The following is a 13,011-nucleotide window of genomic DNA, read 5'->3' on the forward strand; positions in this document are numbered from 1 at the left end:
CCTCCCCAAACCAACAAAACTAACCACACAAAAGGCAAATAACCTGCTCCTCCCACCCACCCATCCATCCGCCCCCTAACAACCCTCGAACAACTAACAGCGACTAATTCTCTAAGTACAATATAAACGCCGCCATCTTCGATAGAACCCCTCACACTGTACTCGAACGTCTCGAGGTGCAACAACTTCATCGAGCCCCGCCCGCCACGTTGAAGCCTTCGGGGGTGTTGCCAACCTCCAGGCCAATAGGATCCAGCTCTGTGCAACCAACGGAGCGAAGGCCCGAACAACCCCCGCCCGTCCTTGTCCGCAGTTCCAGCAAATCAGAGACCCCAGAAATTCCCGCCACTGGCAGGGTTCCAATGCCCACATTCAGGATCGGCGACATGGTGTCGGAGAGGGGAAGTCTTGAGAGGAGATTTGATAGAACTGTTCAAAACCACTAAAGGCCTGGATAGGATAGGGAGACACTGTTCCCATTAATGGACAGGGTTGCAGATCAAATGCGTCTGACTTAGGGTGATTGGCGAAAGAGGTTCGGTGACATGCGGCAGGAGCAACATCGTTTTCAAGCGCTGAGTGTTCAGGGTCTGGAATGCACTGATTGAGAAAGCGAAGGAGACAGATTGAATCGTGGCTTTCAAAAATGTGGGTCATTGTCGGGAAACGTAGGGCTCTGGTCCACCGTGAGGTCCACAGGTTAAATACACGCTTGTTTTTTCTCCGACGCAGGATTTGCTCCAGCATCAGGAACTCCGCCGCCAGCAGTGCGTAGAATCCAGCTCCAGAAGTTTCAGATTGATGACCTGTCAGACTCACGACCCGTCCATTCAATTCCCAATGGGTGCAAGACCACATTATAATTGGGTTGTACCAGACAGAAGTTGATAAATTCTTGATTTCTCGAGGAATTAAGGGCTATGGAGAGAGAGCGGGTAAATGGAGTTGAAATCAGCCATGATTGAATGGTGGAGTGGACTCGACGGGCCGAATGGCCTCACTTCCGCTCCTATGTCTTATGGTCTTATGGAATTAGCGAAACATTTGGTGAAGCCACAACTATACCGATGGAGCCGACCGGCCCACGTCTCCACCCCCCCCCCCATCCCCGCACTATTGCCCAGTGAGAATGGTGCGTGGGATGGGGATAAGTTTAAGCAGGGTCCAGCTACCGGCTCGAGCATCACTAGGTTCCATCACTCCACCATTGGCAGCCATGCCTTCAATTGTCTAGATCCTAAGCCATGGGGCCCTAAGCCTCTCCACCTCTCTCTGCTAAGATACGTCTTAAAACCCACCTCTTTGGCCAAGCTTTTGATCACCTGCCCCAATGTCTACCTAAAGTGGCTCACTGTCGATTATAACTTTCCTACAAAAATCCTTAGGACATTTACTATGTTAATTCTTTTTTGAAGTGTGTGGGTGTTTATCACATGCCGTTAAAAGTCACTCTGGCCTGAAGAAATGGAAATAAGCTGGTGTACATGTGGTGGATGTTCTGACCTAACAAAGTAGCCACCAGAGAATATCAAAGTTTCATTCTTTTTGCTTTCAATGTCAATCACAAAACATTTCCACCGTATGGTCAGAACACCACCAGACAGGGATCGTTTGTAAATCCACGTGTGTCCAAATTGAATAAAACACCATCCACTGTGTAACTCGCCTCCTGGCTCCCCAAAGCCTGTCCACCATTAGCAAGGCACAAGCCAGGAGTGTGATGGAATACTCTCCACTTGCCTGGATCAGTGCAGCTCCAACACTCAAGAAGCTCAACGCCACCCAGTAAAAAAGCAGCCCACGTTACTGGCGCCCCATCCACCACCTTAAGCATTTGTTTCTTCCATTGTGCACTATAGCCGCAGAGGGTATCAGCGACAAGAAGTACAGCAGGAAATTGGCAAGGCTCCTTCGACAGCACCTTCCAAATACGTGAACTCTACCACTTAGAAGGACAAGGTACATGGGAACCCCACCACCTGGAGGTTCCCCTCCAAGTCACTCACCACCCTGACTTGGTAATATATCGCTGTCACTGTAACTCCCTCACTAACAGTCAGCGTACCTGCATCACCTGTACTGTGGCCTTTTAAGAAGGCAGCTCGCGACCACCTTCTCAAGATCAAAATTCAGGCTTTGCCAGTGATGCGTGCGTTCCAAGAACGAACCTGGATTTTGACACCAGAAACTGCCCAATGTCCGCTCCGCCCTTCCAACTCTCCCCATCCTTGCGTACTTCAGGAATATCACAGCCCCGCTCCTGGTCCCTGGTTAATAGCTAACGGAAACTCTGACATGAGCTTCAATGTCTTGTTGAGGAGTCACCATCAATGTTTCCGCCCCTCCCACTCTGAGCACTTTGCATCTTATTTGAAGATATTGCCGTGGTTCAATTCAACACTTCAAATTGGAAGTACATAGAACATACAGTGCAGAAGGAGGCCATTCGGCCCATCGAGTCTGCACCGACCCACAAGCCCTTACCTCCACCCTATCCCTGTAACCCAATAACCCCATCTAACTTTTGTGGACACTAAGGGCAATTTATCATGGCCAATCCATCTAACCTGCACGTCTTTGGATTGTGGGAGGAAACCGGAGCACCCGGAGGAAACCCACGCAGACACGGGGAGAATGTGCAGACAACAGGGTAGTTGTTATGGGGGACTTTAACTTTCCAAATATTGACTGGAAACGCTATAGTTCGAGTACTTTAGATGGGTCCGTTTTTGTCCAATGTGTGCAGGAGGGTTTCCTGAAACCGTATGTAGATAGGCCAACGAGAGGCAAGGCCATATTGGATTTGGTACTGGGTAATGAACCAGGACAGGTGTTAGATTTGGAGGTAGGTGAGCACTTTGGTGATAGTGACCACAATTCGATTACGTTTACTTTAATGATGGAAAGGGATAGGTATATACCGCAGGGCAAGAGTTATATCTTGGGGAAAGGCAATTACGATGCGATGAGGCAAGACTTAGGATGCATCGGATGGAGAGGAAAACTGCAGGGGATGGGCACAATGGAAATGTGGAGCTTGTTCAAGGAACAGCTACTGCGTGTCCTTGATAAGTATGTACCTGTCAGGCAGGGAGGAAGTGGTCGAGCAAGGGAACCGTGGTTTACTAAAGCAGTCGAAACACTTGTCAAGAGGTAGAAGGAGGCTTATGTAAAGATGAGACATGAAGATTCAGTTAGGGCGCTCGAGAGTTACAAGTTAGCTAGGAAGGACCTAAAGAGAGAGCCAGGAGGGGACATGAGAAGTCTTTGGCAGGTAGGATCAAGGATAACCCTAGAGCTTTCTATAGATATGTCAGGAATAAAAGAATGACTAGGGTAAGAGTAGGGCCAGTCAAGGACAGTAGTGGGAAGTTGTGCTTGGAGTCCGAGGAGATAGGAGAGGTGCTAAATGAATATTTTTCATCTGTATTCACACAGGAAAAAGGCAATGTTGTCGAGGAGAAAACTGAGATTCAGGTTACTAGACTAGAAGGGCTTGAGGTTCGTAAGGAGGAGGTGTTAGCAATTCTGGAAAGTGTGAAAATAGATAAGTCCCCTGGGCCGGATGCGATTTATCCTAAGATTCTTTGGGAAGCTAGGGAGGAGATTGCTGAGCCTTTGGCTTTGATCGTTAAGTCATCTTTGTCTACAGGAATAGTGCCAGAAGACTGGAGGATAGCAAATGTTGTCCCCTTGTTCAAGAAGGGGAGTAGAGACAACCCCGGTAACTATAGGCAAGTGAGCCTTACTTCTGTTGTGGGCAAAATCTTGGAAAGGTTTATAAAAGAGAGGATGTATAATCATCTGGAAAGGAATAATTTGATTAGAGATAGTCAACTTTGTGAAGGGTAGGTCATGCCTCACAAACCTTATTGAGTTCTTTGAGAAGGTGACCAAACAGGTGGATGAGGGTAAAGTAGTTGATGTGGTGTATATGGATTTCAGTAAAGTGTTTGATAAGGTTCCCCATGGTAGGCTACTGCAGAAAATACGGAGGCATGGGATTCAGGGTGATTTAGCAATTTGGATCAGAAATTGGCTAGCTGGAAGAAGACAAAGGGTGGTGGTTGATGGGAAATGTTCAGACTGGAGTCCAGTTACTAGTGGTGTACCACAAGGATCTGTTTTGGGGACCTGGAGGAGGGCGTAGAAGGATGGGTGAGTAAATTTGCAGATGACACTAAAGTCGGTGGAGTTGTGGACAGTGCGGAAGGATGTTACAAGTTACAGAGGGACATAGATAAGCTGCAGCGCTGGGCTGAGAGGTGGCAAATGGAGTTTAATGCAGAAAAGTGTGAGGTGATTCATTTTGGAAGGAATAACGGGAAGACAGCGTACTGGGCTAATGGTAAGATTCTTGGCAGTGTGGATGAGCAGAGAGATCTCAGTGTCCATGTACATAGATCCCTGAAAGTTGCCACCCAGGTTGAGAGGGTTGTTAGGAAGGCGTATGGTGTGTTAGCTTTTATTGGTAGAGGGATTGAGTTTCGGAGCCATGAGGTCATGTTGCAGCTGTACAAAACTCTGGTGCGGCCGCATTTGGAGTATTGTGTGCAATTCTGGTCGCCGCATTATAGGAAGGATGTGGAAGCATTGCAAAGGAGATTCACCCGAATGTTGCCTGGTATGGAGGGAAGATCTTATGAGGAAAGGCTGAGGGATTTGAGGCTGTTTTCGTTAGAGAGAAGAAGGTTAAGAAGTGACTTAATTGAGGCATACAAGATGATCAGAGGATTGGATAGGGTGGACAGTGAGAGCCTTTTTCCTCGGATGGTGATGTCTAGCACGAGGGGACATAGCTTTAAATTGAGGGGAGATAGATATAGGACAGATGTCAGAGGTAGGTTCCTTACTCAGGGAGTAGTAAGGGCGTGGAATGCCCTGCCTGCAACAGTAGTGGACTCGCCAACACTAAGGGCACTCAAATGGTCATTGGATAGATATATGGACGATAAGGGAATAGTGTAGATGGGCTTTAGAGTGGTTTCACAGGTCGGCGCAACATTGAGGGTCGAAGGGCCTGTACTGCGCTATAATTTTCTATGTTCTATGTTCCGCACGGACAGTGACCCAGCGGGGAATTGAACCTGGAACCCTGGCGCTGTGAAGCCACAGTGCTAGCCACTTGTGCTACCGTGCTGCCCATATCGCAAGTATTCAAATTGTGCGGGATGTTTTAATGATTTCTCTTTTTGAAACTTCTTTTGCTGAGCTGAATACCAAAGCGAAATACAATAAATTCTGGAAATTGGAAACAAAAACAAAAATTGCTGGAGAAAGATCAGGCAGCAGTTAATATTTCAAATCGAGATGACCCCTTCATCCTCATATTTATTAAGATGAAGTAGAATTATCAGTAGTGATTGTTAACCTGAATGGTTCAACTGCTTGTTTAACAAAAGCCTAGGATTTCGCTGTTGATCCATGGCACTGCAGATGAGGAATTCTCAAGTGAGGATGAGTTGGTGTTCATTACAGATCCTTCAGCATTGTATGTGTGCTGGGATTAGTGACAATTGCTATTGTTAATAAATCCCATCTGACGAGCACAACAGAAACTGATGGAGTTTAATTGTGGATTGATGGGTGGTACTAATTCGCAAGGCAGATTCTGACAGTGTGTCTCTTTTAGTAACACGCTTAAAACCATCCGGTCACATTTGCATAATCCTTGCATTGAAAGGGAAATTGGTCTTGCGCATTATATCTCGTTCGCTACGGGAATGCATGGTTGCAGAGAATTTTAAGCTCACTTTAAGAATATTTTACCTGTCAGTGGAATTGGAATAATGCGACAGAAAATGACTTATTGGGACTGTGGTCATATGCCTGTCAATAATATAACATGCACTCAGCAGTGCATCCTCCTACCAGCAGGTGGTGCCAGATATTAGTCGTGTGGCATCCGGCTACCGGCAGAAGGTTGGAAGGCGTACACGAGGACAGTTGTACATAACGGTAGTTCCAGGAGAGTTTAATGTAACAACGATAACTTGGTCTGTATAACAATTCTGATTGTTTCTTAACCATGTGCACAACAATAAATTATCATTCTGGTGAAGTCACCAGCGGTTCTATAGGATACTTGTAAAGACAAGGCCCGGGATTCTCCGAGCCCTCGCCGGGTCAGAGAATCGGCGGTGACGCGGGAAATTCCTGCCACGCCGCTCCGATGCCGGGACGCGATTCTCCGGTGACCAGAGAATAGGCGGCAATCGCGCCCACACGGTCGTCGCGGCGCCGGTCAGGGGCCGCTGAAAGAGGCCCCCGCGGCGATTCGCTGCGGTCGACCGGCTGAATTCCCGCCGAGTTCCGGCGTGTCCCACCGGCGTGGTTCCAACCGTGTACCACCGGCGGTGCAGCGTGCAGCCCTCCGGAGCCGTGCTGGCTCCCTGAGGGCCGCTGACTCGCTGGGCCAAGAGGCCCGTTGGCGCCGGCATACACCACTCCGGCGTTTACACCGGCGTCAACACTTGGCCGGGATTTCGGAGAATCCCAGCCAAGATCACGGACACAACAAGTACCATATGTGCTGTTGGAAATTAAAACATGATAAACACACCCAAAACCTCTTGTGCTAGGCACAGGTGGAATGCTATTTTGATAACAGCACTCCTGCTTAAGAACATAAAATACGGAGCAAGAGAAGACCATTTTCCCACATACAGTCCACATTATCAATTCTACTCAACCATTTAACTTCGCAAGTAAAGGGGGCGGGATTCTCTGATCCCGAGGCTAAGTGTTGACGCCGTCGTAAACACCATCGCGTTTCCCGACGGCGTCAACATGCCCTCAGGAGCAGCAATTCTGGCCCCTACAGGGGGCCAGCACGGCACTGGAGCGACCCACGCCGCTCCAGCTGCTGATCCCGGTGTCAACTGGGCGCCAACGCGCGCATGCTCAGTGACACCGGTGCCAACGCGCGCATGCTCAGTGGCACCGGTGCCAACGCGCGCATGCTCAGTGGCACCGGTGCCAACGCGCGCATGCTCAGTGGCACCGGTGCCAACGCGCCCATGCTCAGTGGCTCCCATCAATGCGCCGGCCCCGACGCAACATGGCGCAGGGCTACAGGGGCCGGCGCGGAAGAAAGGAGGCCCCCAGCCCGAGAGGCCGGCCCGCCGATTGGTGGGCCCCGATCGCAGGCCAAGCCAGAGCGCAGGCCCCCCCACCCCCCCGGGGTCGGACCCACCCTCCCCCTCCCACAGGCTGCCCCCGGACCCTTCCACGCCGAGGTCCAGCCGGCTAAGAGCAGGTTAGAACGGTGCTAGCGGGACTTGGGTTTTTTGGTACGGCCACTCGGCCCATCCCGGGCGGAGAAACGGCGGGGGGGGTGGGGGGGCATAGAACGGCTTCCGGGCGGCGCCACGCCGACCACACCGGCGCCAATGGCAGCAATTCCCCGCTCTGCAGAGAATCGCGTCCCGCCGTTGGGGCAGCGTGCCGCGATTCGCGCCGGACGCGACGATTCCTCGGCCCAGCTCCGGAGGCTGAGAGAATCCCGCCCAGGCTTTTTTGTTTCAAATGTAATCAATGAGAACGCCACATTGGAGGTGACTTGATCGAGGATTATTGAAATTATGAAGGGGTTTGAAAGCTCGAGAAGATTTTTCAAGTTGTTGGGGAGACCAGAGCTGGGGTCATCATTATTAAAGAGTCACGAATAGGGAATTCAGCGGAAAGATCTTTACCCAGAGAGTGGTGAGAATGCGGAGCTCACTCGCTAACAGAGAGTGGTTGAGGTGAATCGTACAGGTAGGTTCAAGGGGGAACTGGAGAAACAGATGACCAGGACTGGATACAAGTTAAGGAAAAGGGCAGCACAGACTATGTGTGGATTCTGGTTCTTGGATCCATGGTGTATGGATTGGGAAACTCTGGGGTACAGAGGGATCTGGGTGTCCTTGTACAGAGTCAGAAGGCGGAATTCTCTGTTGGCTGAGCCGAAATTGCAAAACGCTAAAATTGCGGCAGGCACCCATTTGACGTCAAATCGCAATTACTCGACACCTCGACAGCGACGCCAATGCGGTCCGGAACGCACGTACAGTAAACGTCATTTGCAAGTCACTAGCGGGCCCGTCCCGGTATTCTCCGGGGCCTCCGCGATGCTCCGCCTCCGATGGGCCAGTTCCCGACGGAGAGGTTCACTTGTGCCTTTAAAAATCGTGAAACTGACGCCGTGGCTGCTGAGGGCGGGGGGGGGGGGGGGGGGGGGCGGGGGGGGGGGCGGCGGGGGTACGGAAAGTGACCAACATCGCCATAATTTGCTGACAGTCGTTGTGCTGGCCGGGGAGGGGGGGATCTTCTGACAGGACCGGGGAGACTGGCGGGGTGGGGTGGCCAGGAGGTGGATTGTGGGGTCGGGGGGGACGGGCACGGAGCACCATTGCCGCAGCCGGCAAGGCAGCCATGCAGCTGTGCACTCCGCTGACTGTGCACTGTGAACTTAGGGCCACGGGTCATATAGATCTCCCCCAGGCCCCCCCCCCCCCACTGGGTGCCCCTCTGGCCCCAGCTGACCCACCAGCTGTATGGGCGCGTGGTCCAGCACAACCAGGGCCACCTTGTTGGCTGGGATGGTGTGCGCGGGGAGTGTAATGTGTGTGTGCGGCTGGGATTGTGTGCGCGGGGAGTGTAATGTGTGTGTGCGGCTGGGATGAGTGTGTGTGGGGAGTGTAATGTGTGTGTGTGGCTGGGGTGAGTGTGTGTGGGGAGTGTAATGTGTGTGTGCGGCTGGGATGAGTGTGTGCGGGGAGTGTAATGTGTGTGTGCGGCTGGGATGAGTGTGTGGGGAGTGTAATGTGTGTGTGCGGCTGGGATTTTGTGCGCGGGGAGTGTAATGTGTGTGTGCGGCTGGGATGAGTGTGTGTGGGGAGTGTAATGTGTGTGTGTGGCTGGGGTGAGTGTGTGTGGGGAGTGTAATGTGTGTGTGCGGCTGGGATGAGTGTGTGTGGGGAGTGTAATGTGTGTGTGCGGCTGGGATGAGTGTGTGTGGGGAGTGTAATGTGTGTGTGCGGCTGGGATGAGTGTGTGTGGGAGTGTAATGTGTGTGTGCGGCTGGGGTGAGTGTGTGTGGGGAGTGTAATGTGTGTGTGCGGCTGGGATGAGTGTGTGTGGGGAGTGTAATGTGTGTGTGCGGCTGGGATGAGTGTGTGTGGGGAGTGTAATGTGTGTGTGCGGCTGGGATGAGTGTGTGTGGGGAGTGTAATGTGTGTGTGCGGCTGGGATGAGTGTGTGTGGGGAGTGTAATGTGTGTGTGCGGCTGGGATGAGTGCGTGTGGGGAGTTTAATGTGTGTGTGTGGCTGGGATGAGTGTGTGTGGGGAGTGTAATGTGTACGTGCGGCTGCAGCTTGTCAGCCTCCCGAGTGCCAATCACGGACCCGGCGAATCCCGCACCGTTTCTCATTGGAATCGATTGTGTTACACGTGGTGCTGGTGCTAGCCCCTCCACAGTCGCTGAATCGATCCAGGTTCAGCGCCAGTTTTGCTCTTGTGAAAGTCCACAAATTCTGCCCCGGCGTCAACACTCGTAGTGTCTTAGAGTCTCACAGCATAGAAAAGGCCCTTCGGCCCATAGTGTCTGTGCTGGTCGATAACAATGTGAGTAGCTCTAGAGGGAAAATTACCAGCTCCTCGGATTCACTCTGACCGCAATCGCAGTTTGGATGGAGGACTCGAGGGTCGGGGAAGTGTTTTATCCGTTCAGTATCACCATGTTTTCAAATTTTCAAAAAAAAATCATACACCCCTCTGTGATATAGTTTCCTATTTGCAAACCAAGTCCTTAATAAAGGTGAGTGATTTTGAGGTCTAAATGACAAGTTCTGCTCGCCTATGAATTCGCATTTTTATATTTACTTAAGGCCATCAGCAGCAGTGTTTCCGACAGCCTGGGCCCTCTCGCGCTCTGGAATTCATCCCTAACCTCCTCGCCTCTCTCTCATTTACAGGTGGACTCCATAAAACCTAACTCTTACACCCAAGCCTTTGGTCACCTGTTCCAATGTTGTTAGCGCCTCCAATGCACTCCATATCCCAAGGTGCTTCACAGTAGCATTGTCAAACAGAATTTAACTGCAAGCCAGATAAGGGGATATGGGCGCAGATCAACAAATGCCTGGTCAAAGAGGCAGGTTTTAAAGGGGGAAACGGGTTTAGGGAGTGAATTCCAGAGCTTTAGGGGTCCTGCGTCTGAAGGTACTGCCACCGGTGGTGGAGCCATTAAAATCGGGGCGGCTCAAGAGGCTGATTAGAGGAGTGAGTGTAGATATCTTGGAGGGGTTTGGGGCTGGATGAGTGAGGCCGTGTAAACAAGACCAAGCATTTTAAAATGGAGGGGCTGCCTAACCTGATGCTGGTGTAGGTCAGGGAGTACAGTGGGTAATTGGTGAATGGGACTTGATGTGAGCTAGGGTAGCAAGGATTTGGATGACCTTAAGTTTGTGGAAGCTGGTCAATGGAAAGCCAGCTGGAGTTCTTTGCAAGAGTCCAGTCTCGAGGTGGCAAAGGTGTGGACGAGGGCCTCAGCATATTGGCTGAAGCATGGGCGGCGTTGGCCGATTTCACCGAGGTTGAAGTTGGTAGTCTTGGGGAAGGCTTGAATATTTGGGGCGGCACAGTAGCACACTGGGTTAGCACTATTGCTTCACAGCGCCAGGGTCCCGGGTTCGATTCCCCGCTGGGTCACTGTCTGTGCGGAGTCTGCACGTTCTCCCCGTGTGTGCGTGGGTTTCCTCCGGGTGCTCCGGTTTCCTCCCACAGTCCGAAGATGTGCGGGTTAGGTGGGTTGGCCATGCCAAATTGTCCCTTCGTGTCCCCCAAAAAAAAGGTTAGGTGGGGTAACTGGGTTATGGGGACCGGATGGAGGTGTGGGCTTCAGTAGGGTGCTCTTTCCAAGGGCCGGTGCAGACTCGATGGGCCGAATGGCCTCCTCCTGCACTGCAAATTCCATGATCCTATGTGGCTGGAAACTCACCCTGGGGTCAAATGCGACACCAGTGTTGCGGAGAGTGTGGGTCAGCCTTCGGCAGTGGCCTGGGAGAGGAACGGAACCAGTGGCGATGGAACAGCGTTCGTGATGGGGTCTGGAGACGACGGGGAGGATTTTCCGCTTCTGTTTTCGGGCGACGGAATGGCGGAGCGGGTGGAGAATTGAACGGGAGTCCCAAAACGGCTTTTATGCAGGAGAGGGTGGGGGGGGCGATTTCCCCATTCAATTGTGTCCCCCCACCAATGGTGTGACTGGAATCCCAATTTTAAATGATGGCATCGCAATCTGCATCTATTTAACTATGCGGGATAGGATGCCTATGTTAAATTGTCCATTCACGGTGCACCTGGAAAGCAGAACGAGCTGGATGTGCACCGGTGAGTACAGCCTCAGGCGGTGTGTGTGTGTGTGTGGAGGGGGGGGTGTGGGGGGCAGTGTCCTGGCAGTGCCCTGGCTTTTCGTGCAGAGATGACGCTTTGCCCCAAAAAAAAGGCGAAATTCCGCCCAATCGCTTTGTAATATTTACTTGGAGGAAATATCTGCTGATCAAACACAGGCCGTTGGCCGAGCAATTGAGAGGTAGCGGCGGGGTCGAACGAGGGTGGCGATTATGAGCTCCTGTCAAAATTACACCACTGGATTAGGGGGTAACCCCAGCATTTGTTTTTAGCCATTCAAGTCATTCATAGATGAACGCAAAACTCTTTATCGTCCTTCTGCTTTCAAACAGCCGTCAGGCGCACCAAGGGCTGAATGGGCTCCTCCTGTACGCTGGCTGTACTGTCTGTGCACAAACCTGGTGATGAGTTGGTTTTCAGTACAAAGCCATCCATCGACTGATGAGAATGTGCTGCTTTCTCTATTTTGTCCCCATGACAACATAATTACCAACTTTGCCTTTCTACTCTGAGGCTATGAACAAAAACGATAACAAGTTGCAGTGATGTAATGGGCTGGATTCTCAGGCCTGCCACTCCGGCAACGCAGATCGCGATCGGGTGTCCGGTCGAACCGACTCCAAACTCCGGACCCCCGTTTGTGACGAGATCCGGGTTCGTGCCCATGCATCAGCGCCCTAATGACCCATTTGCATCTACTTATTGGGCCCGGCACCAGCGTCTCGGGGCGCTCCTGCTTCCCCAGTCCTCTGGGCCGGGATTCACATGGGCGCGGATCACTACTCGTATTAACCAGCGTGCTCCTGATGTGGGGGAACCTCGCCATGGGTCAAGGGGGTAACCCCTTTAAGGGAGTTGCCCCCAAAGGTCACCCAAGGGCACCCCCCCCCACCCTCCCACAATGCAGGAACTGCCCACACCTCCCCTACCAGGCCCCCCCACTGAGCACCCCCCTCCCCCACCCCAGAGACCCTCCTAAAACAGGAGACACCCCACAGAGACGCTCTAGATAGGGAGACCCCCTAAACGGAGACCCCCTAGAGAGGGAGAACCCCCTCCTTAGAGACCCACTGAATGGGGGGACTTTCCGAGACCCCTAAATAGGTGGACTCCCCCAAGAGCACCTGGATAGGGGGACTCCCCACAGATCCTCCTGAATAGGGGGACTCCCCCGAGACCCCCCTGAATATGGGGACTCCCCTGAGACATCCCTGAAGAGGGGGACTCCCTGAGACCCCCACCCCAGAAAACAGACCCCTGACTGGAAGCTAGAGGGCAGTCCAGGCAGAGGCAGTGGAGATAATTACTGTTGTAAAACTCACCTGGACAATACACCTGTTGACTCAGACAGAGGAAGCAGCACGTGTCCATTCCTGGAAAGAGAAAAGCTGTGACCTGTGTTTGAATGAAATGAAATGAATGAAAATCGCTTATTGTCACAAGTAGGCTTCAAATGAAGTTACTGTGAAAAGCCCCTAGTCACCACATTCCGGCACCTGTTCGGGGAGGCTGGTACAGGAATTGAACCGTGCTGCTGGCCTGCCTTAAAAGCCAGCTATTTAGCCCTGTGCTAAACCAGCCCCTGTAAACCCCTCAGGTCACAGTCCACCAACAGA

This window comes from Scyliorhinus torazame, chromosome 9 (genome assembly GCF_047496885.1).
Source record: "Scyliorhinus torazame isolate Kashiwa2021f chromosome 9, sScyTor2.1, whole genome shotgun sequence".
Classification (NCBI taxonomy): Eukaryota; Metazoa; Chordata; class Chondrichthyes; order Carcharhiniformes; family Scyliorhinidae; genus Scyliorhinus; species Scyliorhinus torazame.